Here is a 17,016-nt window from a genome sequence, read left to right on the forward strand (position 1 = left end):
TCATCTGAAAAGAAGGCACCTTTAACCATTTAAAATGCAAGTATTGCGCTGTGTTATTGTCAGGCTAAACACAGTTATGGCACGTCCAAGAGCAGAAACCTGGAACTTGTTTATATTGAACATGTGGTTTCTTGTTCTGTTTTATAACTTAAGCATGTTACAACTTCCCCCCCACCCCTCCAGTCTTGAATCAGCTGTTTGGAAGTCAGTGCTGATGGAGCCAAAAAATATTCCATCGTTCAAATGTGGGACAACTTTTGAAGGGTCCTTTTTGTAGTATATCGATAGGTAGACTTCTTCCCTTTGTTACCCACTTGGCTTTTATTAGGTGGATTCACATGGGCAGTGAGATCATTATCTTGCTGTGTATGGTTTAACAATAGCTACACAATGTAGGTTTTAAGTGCAGGCACTGGACTCAGACACACATATCCTGCACACTTCAGGTCTTGCAGATTCAGCAGATTTTACAGAGCCTCCAGTTGGGTTAAAAGAAAAGTTTTTAAAAGTTCAGAGAGCCACCTTTGTAGCTACTGGTGGAAAAATGGCCTCAGAAGCTTTTTTTTTTTTTTGCAGCCCTAACATAGAAAGCATTTACTAACCAGGAACTTGGCACAAGTCAAATGGTATTAAAGTGAGCATGTCCTGAAATGACCTCTGGTGCAAAGGAAAGATTTTCTGTAATCAGTTACAGCAGTTTTGTAATGCTGTTAGCAACTGCAGGCAAAATATTTGTGACTGGCTACCTTTTGACTTTGCGGTCAACGGATCAATAAGCTATCTTAGATTTATTGCACACTCTTGTTTCTACCAGACTGTTTTCTACTTATTCACTGTGAACTATGTGAGTTCCTGGAATAGGGGCACCTGGAAAATTCACATAGGAGAGCGTTGTGTTGCTGCTACACATTTTGCAACTTCCATCTGCTTTGGGCCTACAGCCAGCTAGACTAAACGCGAACAGCAAATGAGCAGAATGGGCATGTCGGAGGTGTAGCCTCTACCACCTTCAACAGCAGTTTTAAAAAACTGGGGAGAGACAGAGGCACAAACGCTAACCACTTAGCTCCAGCATAAGACCAGCTGAGATACAGCAGGCAAAAAGGGTGAACTGAACCTCTTAAACTGAACAGCTGTCAGTATTTCCACTATAGAGGGACTTACAAAGGAGCTAGCTGAGAAGGGAACATGGCCGCCTAGTGCCTGTTCAGATACTTCTTGCAAAAATTTGCTGAACTGCTGAGCTGTTCACTAATTGATCAAAGAAACACATATTTAGTGATCTGGGATAAGTAACTGAAATTATATGAGTGCAAGTTTGCACAGTAGGCTGAGGCTTTATAGATTTTTGGAAAACCTCATAGTGCCTATGGGCCTCTTCTCCGTTATTAATTTCATGATTTAGGATCTGACAATAACAAATACGATCAGGGATGCTGCTAAAATCTCATTGAACCACAGACTAATTCTTGTTATGTACTGTGGAGGCTTACTGAATTTAAATTTGCAATTTCTTTTAATGCCAGCAGAAAGACGGCAGAGTAGCGTTAATACATGATTGTCTTGACAATTTTTGTTTGTTTTGGTCATTGATATATTTTGCGAGACCAATGTGAATTGTATGCAGCTTTCTTGTGCACGCATGAGAGACTCTAACAGAGGCCTGAAAGCCCCTCTAAGTCAGTGGAAATATATATGGCTTATATACGTAGAGACAAGCGGTGCCAAGAGAATGCTGGCAGATGGCTAGTCTTATTGTATAGCAAACCCAGGGTGTATTTGCAAAGTATGGTTTTAAATTCTCAGAACATGGCCAAAGCAAAACTGATTTTCTTAGATACCCCCAAAGGATTACATCTCTGCCAGGATTCACACTGATATGTTTTTTTCCCCTTTGTGCAGAGTTGTTCAGCATTTGCACCTTCCATTTCCCCCAACTTTCATCATTCTTGGAAGCAACTGAATTCTTCTCACTAACTCTTTAGAAATAGTCTTTCTCAGATTGACCACATATGTAAGTCTAACCCAAAAGGAAATGTATGAGCAAAATTGTTAGCAATCAAACGACAAAGACTTGGGAATTTATCAGTGCCCCTACATAGTATTATTAGCATAAATGCACCTATAGGAAGTAGATAAGAAAGCTCATCTTTGCAACAAACTGCTGAGAGGATGTAGAATTTGGTCATTGGACAAATTAATTCTATATCACGGGTTTAATAGATTATATACTATGGTTTTAGTAGATTCACTTTTACTTTGAGCCACATAATATGAGAGAGGTCATATTATCTCTAGCTAATCAGTCTTAAAAAAAAAAAATCTGTCTGTTACTGTTCCTGTTAAGGAAATATAAGATTTTATTTTTAAAGCGCAGAATTTTGTGTTTCATTTGGAAAGAGACCACTTCCCCTCCTCACCATCTGCACATTTAATTCAGCATTACTCAAACTGTGGGACCTGCTGCCTGGGGAGAGGATTCCCCCTCTCCCCAGGACCTCCAGCTCTTCTCTGCCCTGCAGACCTGCCCTGCATCTTTCTGCAAAGATAAGCTCTGGAATGGGAGAAGGTATAACTATGGATATATACCAGAGTTTGCTGAGAACCTGAAACAGTAACTTCAAGAGGTGAAATGTCTCAGTTCATAACAGTGAGTTGTAACAGATGCTACTGAAGGTATTTTAGAGGCCAGTACTGTTTTCTGTTTCAGCGTTCATCAAAGTTCACAGGAAGAAGTCATGTACTATGAAAAATCTGTGTCAGCCTCTTGCAGGGAAAGATGTCTCTAAATCAAGATGGGGAAGGGAGTGGAGGGCACCTTTAAAGGAACAACACACGAAACTGCAAGTTGGGATTATTGCTCAGTACTGCGACCATCTGGAAACTCTGATCAGACTGAATACTGTACAAGCGTGCAAAAAGCACAGGTCTTTCTATTTCATCTTCTGTACCATCTTTTCTGGGTAATTCATATTGAGCTAGAACAATTCTCTTACTTCTGTTTGTTCAGCTTTTATATACGGTATTTGAACCCATGATTTTTCAGTCAGCTTCATCTATGGTGTAGATCCCAAGTAATCTGTATAACCCTCAAGTCAAAGAACAACTCAGTAGAACTTTGATATTTACATCACAAAAAATGTTTAAGACAATTTTCAAGCAATAGAAAACTGTAGATAAGCGTCACAGCTGCTCTGTACTACCAATACAATGACTTACGAAAAGCCTATAGAAGCACGGTATTCTAATGGGAACATAACTGGATAGTCTGGGGACACAATGCTACTCAACACGCATTCCCCTCAATTACATTTCACAGGTTTGTTAGTATCTCGTGTGCAAGTGGGTTGATGTAGCACACAAGATGGGAGTAATTACTTTATCTGTGCCAAGAGAGTCTTCAACCACTTTTCTCTACTTTTGCTTCCCATTGGAATGAATTTTGTTATGTTGGCACTTCCTTTCAGTCAGTGGAGCGATATCATTAACGGCATCATCTCAGTGACCAAATCAGACGTGATTTAACCCAGCATCTGTTGGAGCTTGGAATTTAGGAGAGGTGGAAATCTAACTTTGGAGAGCTATTTTAATTAACAAGTGGTGACTTTCAGAGGACGAGCTGGTTGGGCAGGCTACGGTGTTATCTATCTTCTTTGCTGTGTTCACTGAAGTAAGCAAAGCTTGTGCAACAAGCACAAATGCTTTACCATGAACCTCTTTCCAGACTTATCCAACTGGGAAACATACAAATGAAATGTGTTTAGCAACATGATTGTCAGACACCTTATTGTCTAATGTGATACTCTATAGAGCTCTCATTACGTAATCCAGAGACAAAACGGTAATGAGAAACAGCTTCTAAACACTGCTTATCAAAACCCAGATGTTCAGCAGCAGCATCTTCTCAGCAAAGTTTCAGGAGGCCCCACAGGGTGCTCTTTTATGTTCAAGGGAGAGACCTGCATCTTGTCATTCTGTTTCTTACAGCAGCTTCTGTATATGGAAACGACCAGCATTTCTGGCAAGCACCAGGGACTCAGCAAACCTGCTGTTTCTCTGCGAGTGTAAGCGCTCACCTGACTCATATCACAGGGTCCTAGACAGGGAAGGACTATTCATTTTTAGAGACTTTGTCACTAACATTGTTTGTTGATGAAAAGCCATGTAGAACTCACTTGTTTTCTCTGCATTTCTGCATGTGAAATTTTTTGAGCAGTGCTGCCTCTAGAGAAAACAAGGTCACTGACCTTATCGAAGGAAAATCACCTCTGTAATGATATACTCTTTTAAACCTAGATCTTGGACTTGGTATTTCCTTTTTTCTTCTCTGTCATTTAAAATGAGATTGTTTAACAGGTTGATATTAATTCTTTGAAGTTTTAGGGCTCTGTAAAATAAACAATAAAAGTCATAGCTCAGCTCTTCAAATAAATACATGATGGGGTAAAATAATATGGATTTGAGCAGTCCCCCCTGCCTAGCCTAACACCAACTTTTAGGTAAAAGAATTCTTCTCCCTCTCTTCTCTCATCCTTGACTCTGGTGTTCTTACAGACAGTTTAAAGGAACATAATTCAATTTCTGTATGCGATATACTGTCTTTTGAATGTACAAATCACTAAACCTTAAAAATTACTTTTTTTTCATTAAGTATCTAATAGGTTACAGAAGAAAGGTCTGAGAGAATAATGTCTGACAAATGTTTGCTGTTTATCATGAGTAACTGCACTTTGCGATGAGCTATCATCATCAGTACCCTACTTTGTGCTGCTAAACTCAAACCTTGTTGGTGAATTACAGACGTGGTATTTTTGACAATGTTGTTAGCATACAATACCTGTGCATCTATGCGTATCTTTTCTAAAGCTTTTCTCCTTCAATCAATATCAGCTCTGTTTTACAAGGCAATCCATGGGGCTTGACCACTCCAGGACCCCAGCAGTTGTTTTGTGTGCCTCTTAGGCACACTTTCTCCCATGTGAGTTTTTCAGAGTTGGACGTAATCACTTGTGGTAGTCGATGGCAATTTGATTTTGCCGTTTCTTAAGAGTGTTTCTTGGACTTCAAGTCCAGGGAATACTATACATTTCTATACTGTACATCTACATTGTAAACTGGTTATGATCACTGCTGTTCGTAGTAGGTTCTACAGGTCAACAAGAGACTTAACTCATTTGGTACAAGCTATGTTTGTCTGATGTTAGTAAGAACATTGTTTGCTTAGACGTTTAGATGAATTTCTGTTAGAAAGGTGAGGAACTGATGTGATACACCTGACAGTTTTTCTTCTTTGGATGCTTTGGAGGAACTGAGCTCCCCTCTCATTTGCAAAGAAATACAAAAAAGTTATCGCTTACTGTCTTGTCAAAGTAGTAGTCAAAGAGAGGCTATAGCAGTCGTATAGGTTCTGTGCAAGCGGGAGGTTCTGTGGTGTTCCCTTTGTGAAGCAGTGTGTTGCGTTAGCATGCTTTTCATTTGAGTCCTAGTTTGTTGCAGTTTCAAGGACAAATCAGTAAGAACAACCACAACTTCCAATGCACGATTGTTTTTTCACTTAGAAATCAGACCGCCTTTGATTTTCTCTATTACATAAATGTTCTTAAATTAAGCTTGTGCTTGACTCCTCTCATTATAAAACGCAGTTGCAGCTCCTTACCGCCTGCACAGAACTGTGCAGACACAGCAGTGGCCAGTGAATGATCAGCTCTACTCCCTCCTGCTTCTGTGTTACATGCACTTTCCTAGCGTCCAGTCCCTTCTCCCATATACCAGGGCATGGAAACAGGCCTTACCTGCCTTATCCAGAATGATGAAATTGTTCTCCTACAGCATTTACAGCCTTTAGCGACCGCATGGAGAAGTTAAAAAGGTGATTTACAAACGTGTATCCATATGTGTGCAGACAGCAGTGTGTATATACCTTCACAATACTGAGGTTATGTGTCTTCTGCACAAAATGGTAAATGCATACCAATTTGTGGTAGTGTAATGGTATGTCATTTTCCCTAAGATTGAGATTTTCTTTTATTTGTCTGTTATTCACTAAGAGCAATAGTACTAAATTTGAGCTGCAGAAAGTTTTCTTTCAAAAGAAATGAGAAACAAATTTCAAAGAACTGGCTGAAGTTCAAAATCAAAGTATGCTCTGCATCACATCTTTTGTAGGAAAATAAAACTCCTGTTTGGCAGTGTCAAGCTGCAATAGCAATAGTCAGAATAGCTCAGTTCCCCAAAGCTAACACAGGATACAACAGAGCACACGAAGCTGCAATTCCTATTTTCTTTGGTTTTATTTACAGTCAGTGTGTTGTAACAGAACTGCCTGATTACTGAAATGAACCTTGCAGCTCTGCATACTGCAATTCCTGAATCGCAGCCCGAGCCCCCAGCGTGGCTGACTGAGTTGTGCTCAGCGGGAGGTAGGCGTACAGACAGGAAGGCAGCTTCAAGTCATTTTGTAGTTCCCAGACGTCAGAACCAGACTGGCCAGGAGTCCAAATGGAAGTAAGAACAGCTGGGGACTTGTGCGACCTTTTGCAAAGGAGGAGTTACTATGTCCTTTGCACGAGCTTTTTGAGGAGCCTACAGACTTATGTGGCAGGGATAAACAGTGTGTTAGAATTTCATAGTAATAGTTTAAAATAATCTGCATTTTCTGTTCTTCTCCTGAATATCTCTAGCAACATTAAAATCCTGTATTTTGCAGAGTATTTCATTAGCCCCTTTGGCTTTGGGCATGCAAAGTGTGGTCAACTTGTTGCATACGCAGGAAACAGGTACAGCATCTCGAAGAAAGGCAGCAAGTTTCCTCTCCTCACCCAAATCAACAGGCTTACTCTAGAGAGTAGACCTGTTCGCTTCTTAAATGAGAAAGTGAACCTGAGCATGAATAAACGTGCCCGGGGCACTAGTAATTTATGTTTTGGCAAGTAATAGGGATCTTTCTACTCTTAATTTGTCTGCCTGTTACAGCAGCTGCATCCTTACATGATGTGTGGTCTGTAGAACGCCGAACCTCTGCTAAGAAATCACTCACACGTAAAGTGATTTACACATCTAGAAGCTTTTATAGTGAGTGCTTTTAAAGAAGATGATGGTGCCCCAGCAGCCCTTCTAGCATGATTCCTTAAGTGTAAGCCACATTTTATATTGAGGCATAACTGGTTTAACTGCTAGACTCTTCTGTAAAGGCAAGCCATGAAGACATAAACAAGGCTTTACAAGGGAAAACAGTTATGTTTGATAAAGAAGCAGTGTTTGTATATTAATTTGTTAGATTTTGAAACAGGAAAACTGTTCCTTCCAATACTACTTTGAGAAATAGAATCCAGTTGATTCCTAAATGTGAGCGTACAATTAGATAGTTACTTCAAAAGTAAAGAGGGGTGTTTTCAAAGTTGTGTATACCAACATACCATTGACAAAGCTACCTTTGAAACATGCCCGTCTTCCACTTAGTATCTTAGCATTTCAGTTATGTTTCGCATCCAGGGCCGTACTCAGGCAGGTAATTGGCTCCTGACTTATCTTCCTCCACAACCGCATGTTTCTTTCATTCATTTCCAGCACTCACCATGCCCTCTCTCCTACGCTGTGACCCCACACGTCAGACACAGCAGGTGAGGCCAGTCTGTGATCCTGCAAACAAGCTGTCCTGCAAAATGCTCATAACACATAGAGAGGTTACAGGAGCTGTGCTGCACCTGGGTGTTACGCTAAGAGTAATGGTGCTCGAGCAGTACTGCTCCTCTGCTGCAGTCCAACAAAGCAGCCGGTCTTCTGTTGCAAGAGATGTCCCCCTCCACATGGTTCGTTGATGCCTGTGGTCTTGCAGACTTAGGGAGAAGTTGCTTGGCAAGTCTGTCTAAGGAGGAAGTCTAAGGCAATCTCATAGCAACATCTTATGAATAACCATTTATTTCTATTTTGTATAGAATATGACCAAGGTGGTCACACGTGCTTTTAGAAACAGCTTGAGACATTGGATAGGAGCCTGATTTTTAGAGGACTGGGTGTACATCCCTTCAAGTTCTCTCCAGTGATTAAAAATTTAAGACAGCCAAAATTAAAAGACAACCAGATCCATGATAACTGCTGAAAACTATCTCTTTTTATTTTCTACTTATATGTGAGAAAGACATCTAGATGTCTTTCTGTGTCTGCTTATACACGTTTGTAGTTTTAAAAAACTAAGGCATTAAAAAAGAATGAAAAGCAAATTGACACTAGAAAGGAGCAGGTAACTTGCTCTTTTTTTTCTTTTCGTACAGCTGTGAGAGAAAGGTGGGTGGTCTTGAAAAGAAACTGATTAAAGGAGACTGCTAGATGAGTAGATGGAAAATAGGGAAGATATTGTCAGAACTGGGTATATGAGTGCAGCTTGCCAGAGCTGTTAACTGGAAACATTGTCTTTTCTAAAAAGGTGACCTACTCCAAAAGTGAGCACATCAGAATATGACTAAAACTGTTTTCATAGAATCTGATTCCTATATTAAAAAACAAAAACCTGAATCCTGTTTGAAATGGCACGTGTGGCTTTACAATCTGGACAGGAGATTTTCTAAAGTGAATGTGATGGATTTATGTATACGTTGAATGGCAGCTGCTTGGTGTCAGGCAGTCGGAACACAGACCTACTGTTTGATTATCGGCCCGTAAAACTACTTCCCAGGGCTGCCCCTTGCCTGTAGCTGGATGCTCCATATGGTCGTTGGCTGGTGCTCATAAACTGCTTCAGTACCACCTTGGTCTCCAGCACAATAATCTGTCCAGAATCAGAATAAAAATAAAATGAAAATCCCACTCCCTCTCTCCTCCATGCAGTAGTAATAAACGCACAGTACCAGACTGTGACACTGTGCTGTAAAACATCTGCTCTGCTTATAAACCCTGACATCCCACATTTCATGCATGCTGTGTTACGGTGAGGTTATTGATTAAAAAACTGTAAAGTTCACAAAGAGACATTTTGCAGTTGCAGCTAAGGGCAACTTAACTAACTTCTATTTGCTTGGCTTCTCGTCCAGTCCCCAAATTCTGGGAGGTGCTACGCACATAAAATGTCATAACTTACCCTTAAAGTCTATGCGACTTGATGAAGTATGTGAAGTTCACATGAAGTATGTGAACTTCAGTAGGTGGCAGATCATATTCAACATCTTCCAGAGTTCAGATAAATGAAGCGCAGGTCTCAATTGTAGGTGAAGAATACTCTGGTCTTTTATTTTGCATAGCAGGACAGCTTGTCATTAATTTCATACGCCTTTTTCTTACAAGCACTTTTCTATTGTTAATAGAACAGAATAATAAAAAAATCATTGCTATGTCACCACAATGATCAGAGAAAAGACTGATTCATCAAGTCATATGATTCTTCCTTTGCAATTATTCAGGCAGCTGCTGGGTAACAGCTCCCAGAGCCAAAGTTTCACAGTTTCAGCATGGATTCACTCACAATTCACACCAGATGCATATAGCTTGTCATTAGCTATTCAGCTGCTCTCCAACTTAAAACATTTCAATTGCTGTACCAGAGAGTAGAAAAATTGCCATGCAAATTTTGGATGAAATCCACCACAAAAAATTATTTATGAGGTAAACTTTCATTGACAGCATTGTTTAAACTGCTACAGAGGTAGTTTCTGTATTGTATAGACAGGGATGGCCTGGGGTGGTTCCATTTGCTTTCAAGCATTCTTGCAATATAGGTATCTTCAGGTCGGAGGCTTTCGGTTTGGTCTAACTTTCAAGCTCCCACAGTGATCAGAACTTAGATACATCACAAGCTAAGATCACCTAAACTAACTACAGTTTTCCAACTTCAATCCAGCAGTAGATAACAGGATTTTCAGGTAGAGAGAGAAGAATGGTGGGCTTTAGTAAGGAACAAGCTGTGTCCCACTCTGAGGGAGGACAGGTCGTCACCTGTCAGTAAGGGAGCACAGTTCTCTCTGGAGATACCTTGGCAAGAGAACCTCCAAAGAGGCAGCTGAGACACTGAGAAATGACTACGTTGCATTTTTGCTACCCTCCGGGAGTACCTACTGGTTAGTTCTGCTACCCATATAATTTTTCCCGTGTAAAGACTACGTAACTAACTTGGCAGTTACCCTGTCAGCTCTGTTGGTACATAATCCTAGGCTTCAAGAGGTGACAGCACATATTGGAAGAAGAGGGGGAATTGTCCTTCTGTAGTGAACATATAATCTTTTTTTCCCCTGTAACAGTGGGCTGGAGGAAGAGAGTGTGCCCAAGAGCATAACGCTCCGCGGAGCTCCCGTGTTGCTGCTGGGGGGCAGCCTGATGGGGGGCTGTTTGGTGCTTGCAGAGTGGGCTGGGTAACAGGCTGAGCGGTTCTCGGGCAGCAGGGCAGAGATCCAGGCAGCAGCTTGTAATGGAAACCTTGTGTGTCTGTTGGTACCTTAACTACACATTCCCTGTAGACACATTTGGTGTAGATGTGTCAGCTGTGGGGAGGATTTTTTCCCCCCTCCTGGAGGATGAAGAATCAAGGCTGGGGAGTTTCCTTCCTTGGCTTCAGCTGCTGTCTGCATAACATTTTCATTAATCTCCTTATTTACTCTAAGAGAGGGGGAGTGGTGCAGTCCAAATCCTCAGCTTGTAGCACACGACAAATCAGTATGTTGGCACGTGTTATGTACTTGGGACTATACATGACTAAACAAGATCTCAATCAACACATATATTCATTAGGATCCATGTTATTATTTTCCTTTTCAGATTTTACATGCATTCATTTGGTAGGAGCACTATATTTTTATCGCATATGTTTGGAAAGCCCTCCCCCAGTCCCTTATCACTTTAAGAGGCTTGAATTAGTTTATTAACATTTCCAAAAAAAGAAGAACAAAACCCCATAGAGCTTCATTAATGTAACAGGGACTAAAACCATAACAGGCCAGACTTCCCTGACCTGTGCTGAAGACATAAGCTTTGTACATGAGGAATGAAGAGAGCCTCTTGCTCAACAAGGTTTTGGCTTGAGGCAAGAATTCTAGGCTGAAATTCCTTTGCTGGGCTGATGCAATAGGTCACATTTGCTGATTAGCACTTACAGTTTTTGGCTTTGCAGCCCTAGTATACTTCTGAAGTATTTTTATCAAAAGTATAATTGATCCATAGAAAAGGATAAAAATCCCCCTCTTTTTAGTTTTTTCACTCAGTAATACCCAGGTGTGTTTAGAGGCTGTACTTATGGTGTTTCTTTCTGTTATTTTCTATTCACACTAAAGGTTTTAATGGTCATTTCCCTTCCTTACATTCACAGAACGGAGTAGAACAACAAAGCAGAGAAATACAGTAATTAAGGGGTACTATACTAGGCCCTAGAGATCCTCTCTTTGCTAAGAGTCTGATACTTCAGTGTGGTTTGGAAATGATACATAGCTAAGACACATTTTCCTCTCCCCAGAATTCAGCCCTTCATCATTTCAGCGTAATGCAATTTAATTATCTTGCATTTAAGTGCAAAAGTCAAAGGGTCAGTTATTGATCTCCATCCTTGGAACAAGCCACAGGAGGGACAACATCAATTTGAAGATGCTGATCTTTTAAGATAGCGGCATTTCAGCTCCTTTATTAAGCCCTGAAATGGTCTAGGATTTCATGCCTCAAAGATAAGGAGATTCAGTAGGAGTTCTATGTTTACCAAACAGAAATTGCATACAGCAATTGCAGGGCCTTAACCTTGACAGAAAACCCAACATTTAGGTTGCATTGTTTTAGAATATAAGCTCTTCAGCGCTGAGGCTGTCTTTTTTCATTTTTCAAGCATTGGGCTTGTCATCGGTGCTCAATAAAATAGCGTTGTTTACTCAGATTCCAGCAGCAGGGGAAATAAATGCTGCTTTTATATGGGATGCTGCAAAAGTCTATGTAAACAGAGGCATGATGCTTAACAGCAGCATGATTGATAGCAGTCATTGCTATGGGGAGACAGGGTGTGCACACTCACCTAGTCAGAGAGGTTTCCCCTGTGAGGGTAAGCAGTTTCTGACCTCATCGGCGTCCTACCTCTTGTCTTAGATGGGAGGCCTTGACTTTGCTTGTGTCTCAGAACGCTAGGGAAGGAGATGGCCATGGTCAGCGTTATGCATTACGGTTAAGGTAAAATCAACAAGAGAGAGGCATTAAATGGGAACGATGAATCCATATGGAACTGTAAGATGTATATCTTATGTTTGAAATTGCAATGCGTTGTAAACACCATCTCTTACAATCATATAACGCTACTATTACTCACAAGGGTTTCTTCTGGCTATTGGAGCCCCAGCTTTATAAGAGGTAGCTGAAGTTTTGATTCTTTGCAATTGTACAGACTATCTCTATGCAATAGAGATAGTGCATTGAAAATGTACATACTGTCAATGCAATCAGGTAGCAGACTACAGCAAGTATGATGGAAAAAAGTCAAGGGAAATACATATGTAGATTTGTACATATTACATATGTGCATATTACATATTTGTACATATTACAATATGTACATATTACATATGTAGATTTGGACAAGGCCAACAGAAGATACAGCAGTAATGCAGTTGCTACCATTAAGTTATCTGTTGTTTTTGCTAGCCATCAAGATAGCAGAAAGAATTCCTCTTACTGAGTTTGTAAATGATCAGCTGCCCCCAACCCCGAAATGCTTTGCTAAGAACATCAGAAAGGAAAAGTGAAGGTGGAGAGGAAAATGCCACACCTGATGCCCAGCCTCATGAGGCATCCTGGCTTTCCCCACAGTGCTGCTTGGGACCAGGGAAGAGAGCAGATGGAAACTAGCAGAGAGCGAGTGTTTTGTTCACTGACCTAGCCTGGAAAGGCATCCTTCCTCCTGTCCGCCCAGCAAGAGTTGTGAAGTCAAGCAGCATTTACAGCAGCTAATCAGAGTGTACGAAAGACCTAGTATAAATGGTAGAAACGATACTAAGATCCCAGTTTAAACTTACTGTATTTGTTCTGGAAGAGCTTCCGGTGAGACTGATATGGTTTATAGTTGTTCCAGAAGCGGCCAGGAGCGCACGGAGCAAGCACCAAGGCTGGCTTCCCTGCGAGGCCACAGGCTCGCCTGCAGCAAGCCCTTTTCTGTGCTCTCTCGCGCTCTTCTCTGTTACTCTCCTGAGTTCCTTTTAACCATGCCCCACTTCACCCTAGTGAGGACAGGGATGGCTGCAATGGTGACATTTGTCTGACACTGTCCTTTACCACCATCTGTTCCCTCTCTTCTAGTCTGTAACTGACCTTATTTACAATCTCAGACACAAAACAGCTGTGGCTAGAGAAAAGCTAGCTAAAGAAATACCTGTCTTTTAAATGAGAACTTTCTCTAGCAAGCTTAGGCACAAAGCAGATGATGATGTGAATTACACAATCGTTAGCTCCTTGGAGAGGCAAGAATATAGCTTCACTGTATGGGAGAAAAACAGTTTGTCATTGTAGGCAAAGCAGACTGACATGGGTAGAGCAGAGGTAGCCTCGCTGTGAGACCCTGTTGCACGGAGTGCTGTCCTGAGTGTGCTGAATAATTCACGTAATATATATCATTTCAATAAGTAAAGGATGCTGCCATACAACTGTGCTGTTTGCCAGCTGGCTAGCATATACAAAGGCCTCACACTCGTGTCTCACTCTTGGTAATAATTTACAAAGACAAGAAAGGAGAGCAGAAACTCAGATATGATGCATTATGCATTTTCACAACAGCATGCATATGAAGAGATTATTCAGAACTGTTTTGCTAAATCTCACTGCTTTAGATACCACAGGAATATTGTTTCTTTACCTTCTTATGGTGGCTGCCAGTAGTTCTGTGATGGGAAGCTGGGGAGGACAGCAAAGACAAACAGTGTACTCATCTCCCCTCACTGTTTTTCATGAGATTAGAGTGAATTTTGCTAGTAAGTGAAGATAGCCTGTGACATGTGGCTAGACTAACGCAGAGGAATCTCTAAGCCAGAGGAGTGTTTGGAAATACTGCATATCTCTGTTCCCTCACTTATACTTTCTCAGCCTTAGTTTCAGAGTTGTCTTTTTGCTGGCTTTTCTACCCCACTAGGCTCTACTGATGCATCAAATGGAGTTGTCAGATGTACACATTTCTTACCGAAGTGGTGAGCATATGGCAGGTTACATTAATTATTCAGAAAGTTATAAAAGCACCTTTGCTTCAATGCTTTATTCAGCTGAGTTCAGTCTCTTAGCGAAAGCAGCTTCAGATGCTTCTGCTACTTCTAATAGAGAGGATGTTTCAGTGATCTGCATCTATACATTTATGACATTGCTACAGGCTTCAACCGTCTACAAAAACGCCTATCATTTCTATCATCTTCTGGACCCCATAAAATGACTTTTCCTGAAAGCTAAAGTGTTGGCTGTACTGAATCTAGTGATTTTGTATCTGAATGTGTTTCAAAGGAAGACTCCTTTAACATACACAACAAGCACAGTTATGCTTATGCAGACCCAGCTTTGATGTAGTCTATATAGCTGACTTAAGAGCTTCACAAGCCTCTGGTCCAGCACAACTGATATTTGTAGTTCAAAAGAGGAAGGAAGATACAAGCCAGGGAGGGGTTGCGCGAGGAAGGAAGACGAGCTAAAGTGTGAACTCTTCAGAATCCAGGAACTGAGAAACTGCAGAGGAGAAAGCCTAATATTAGAGATGACAGGTGTGATGTATCTTGATATAAAAGTACAGTAAAACCTGTACCATCAGACTCGCAGTGCTCAGGTCTGCAGACGTTGATGTGAACTGCAAACCACGGCATTCCCAAAGGACTTTTAGTGACCTATATCTATGGTCCTCAAGCTATAGGAAAGAACTGAATTTCTCAATTGCCCAGCAGGATTCCCCATTTTCTAGCAGAGCCTAGCAGAGAGTGAGAGTGAGACAGAGAGAGATACCAAAAGATAAACGTAGCTAGAGGGAAGAAAAACAAAATACAATTCACTCTGTAAGTATCCATGGAACTGTAACAATCTATTTCAATCTAGAAAAGATCATTAACGTATGTAAGTTTGGAAATACACTTGGTCTTTTTGGCATGGACCTTGGGTAGGTTGCTTCTTTGCCATACTGGTAGGGGTGAACGAGATACTGTTTCTGGTCCTGCGTTTAGCAGCGTGTCAAGTGACAAATGCTTGATCTGAAACAAGACTGAACCCTCCATAGAGCAAGGGACTAATTGTAAGTTGGGGGAAGTGGTGACAACTTTCTTTACTGCTATTTATGGAAATTAACTGGTGCCCTGAAGCTTAAGATTTTATGGCTCTTTTGCAGCCTCTTGGCCTAGGTAGTAGGCCTACTAGTATTTGTATTCTGGTAAAGCTTTTAAGCTGCAACTGAGGTTAATCTTTCTAATGTTTTTGGTTAAAAATAGTTTCTACAGAGGGGCAGAGTTCCACATTAGGCAGAATACTCTGTGTTGGTGACAACAGTAGTCTGAACTACATTTCTGCAGAATGTCTTTTTATTATATAAAGCTATGACTTAACTAAGTGCAAAAATGCAGCTGGAAGTATTTGCACATAGGCAACAAATGAAGCCAAACTGACACTTTACTAACTGTCTTCGGGAAATGAGATCCCATTTAGTTTCGTAACTTGCTCTCTGTGAGTTTTCTTTTTTGAGAGGTGCAGAGCTATCAAAAATGTAATAACTCATTTGAAGTGTTTAATGCTTCAGAGCTGTATGTGATTTTCCCTGGAACAGTCCAACAGGACAGGTAGTTAATGCAAACTTTCTGTGAGCCACTGTTTAATCTGTCATCTGCCCTCCTGATAAGAGTACAAATAGACAAGCATCGTAAGGTTGGGCAGTGACAATATATTCATTAAACATATGACAGCAAGAATCACACCTATCACACTTGTGTGATCTCTATGCAGACTTCATGAAATCAGTGTTTGCATGTGTGTCAGAAAAAAAGAAAGTCTGTTCAGAGGTGGGAAGAGAGTATAATAGGTCTAGCTATAAATCAGTTCCTGGAGTCTAGTTCCTGCTCTGCCATGGCTTATTCTGAATCCTTTGGAAAGTCACTTAAGTATTTTTAGAGGCACTTAACAGTGTCCTCACCACTTATATATTCTGTGGGAAAGAAATGTTTATTTGCAGCTACGCAGTGCTACTCCATAGAGCTCGCCTGAGAAGGTAAGGGGGGATCAGAAGTGCCAGGTCCTTGTGCTCACAGAAGTTTTGCAAGTGCTCATTGCTTTTTTTCAAGGTACACAAAGCCTGGAGGAAAACTCTGTTGTAGATGTGAAAAGACATTGTTTTAGAGTGAGGCAATGCATATACTATTTGTCTCTAAACTTCAGTCCACAAATATGGATGGAATTGCACAACTCAAATTTTGTATTAGCATTTTACAAATTAACCTTGTACCTGCAAACATGTACTTGATTTTTCCGCCTTCAAAACTAACCTGGAAACTTCAGTAATTGCCATCCTTACTCATCATCTGCAATCAGACAACTCAATGTACTAGTACCACAATTTGCACTTGCAGTGCAAGGCTGAAATTCTGCTTGGATAGGAGTTACATTTCTTGTCTGCCTCTAGGACTCAGAATTCAGCAAGGCGACTAGGAGGCAGTAGAGTAGAAAGTTATGCATCTTTTTACTTTTGAAAGGAGAACTCAAAACAGATACAGCATTTTGAAGGGCTGCATCATTCTTACCAACAGTTTGCAAAATGGCTCAGGAAGAAAAATGTACATGGACACCAAAGTAGCTTATCATGAGAGTGGAAAATAAGTTCCTCCTACTTTGCAGGGAATCACCTAAGACTCCCTGGGCCCGCTACGGTGCTAGAAGGCATCTCTCATTCACACTCTCAACACAGACCTAAAAAGTATTCCAAGATTTCTCTGAGAAGGGGAGGAGAGACTTGCATGGTCCTTGTGCTCTGCTTGTTGGCCTACCCTTGCTGGCTGCCTTTGAGAATCCACTGTGGTTATAAACAGCAGGAGGTCTAGTGGAAAAATGGGATGATAATCCGTT

The 17,016-nt window shown here is 40.9% G+C and overlaps 1 protein-coding gene and 1 long non-coding RNA gene across 2 annotated transcripts in view; one reads left to right on the forward strand and one right to left on the reverse strand.

The window, feature by feature from the left end:
* The window catches only part of KLF13 (KLF transcription factor 13), a 37,871-nt gene that overhangs the window by 8,258 nt on the left and 12,597 nt on the right, over positions 1-17,016 (forward strand). The gene's annotated exons all lie outside the window — the stretch shown is intronic.
* On the reverse strand, positions 8,082-12,410 carry LOC138068863 (uncharacterized). The gene is made up of 3 exons (XR_011143698.1): positions 11,975-12,410; positions 9,074-9,283; positions 8,082-8,764 (listed from the first exon to the last, which is right to left on the reverse strand). It is a non-coding gene; the product is annotated as an uncharacterized lncRNA (long non-coding RNA).

This window comes from Struthio camelus, chromosome 12 (genome assembly GCF_040807025.1).
Source record: "Struthio camelus isolate bStrCam1 chromosome 12, bStrCam1.hap1, whole genome shotgun sequence".
NCBI lineage: Eukaryota > Metazoa > Chordata > Aves > Struthioniformes > Struthionidae > Struthio > Struthio camelus.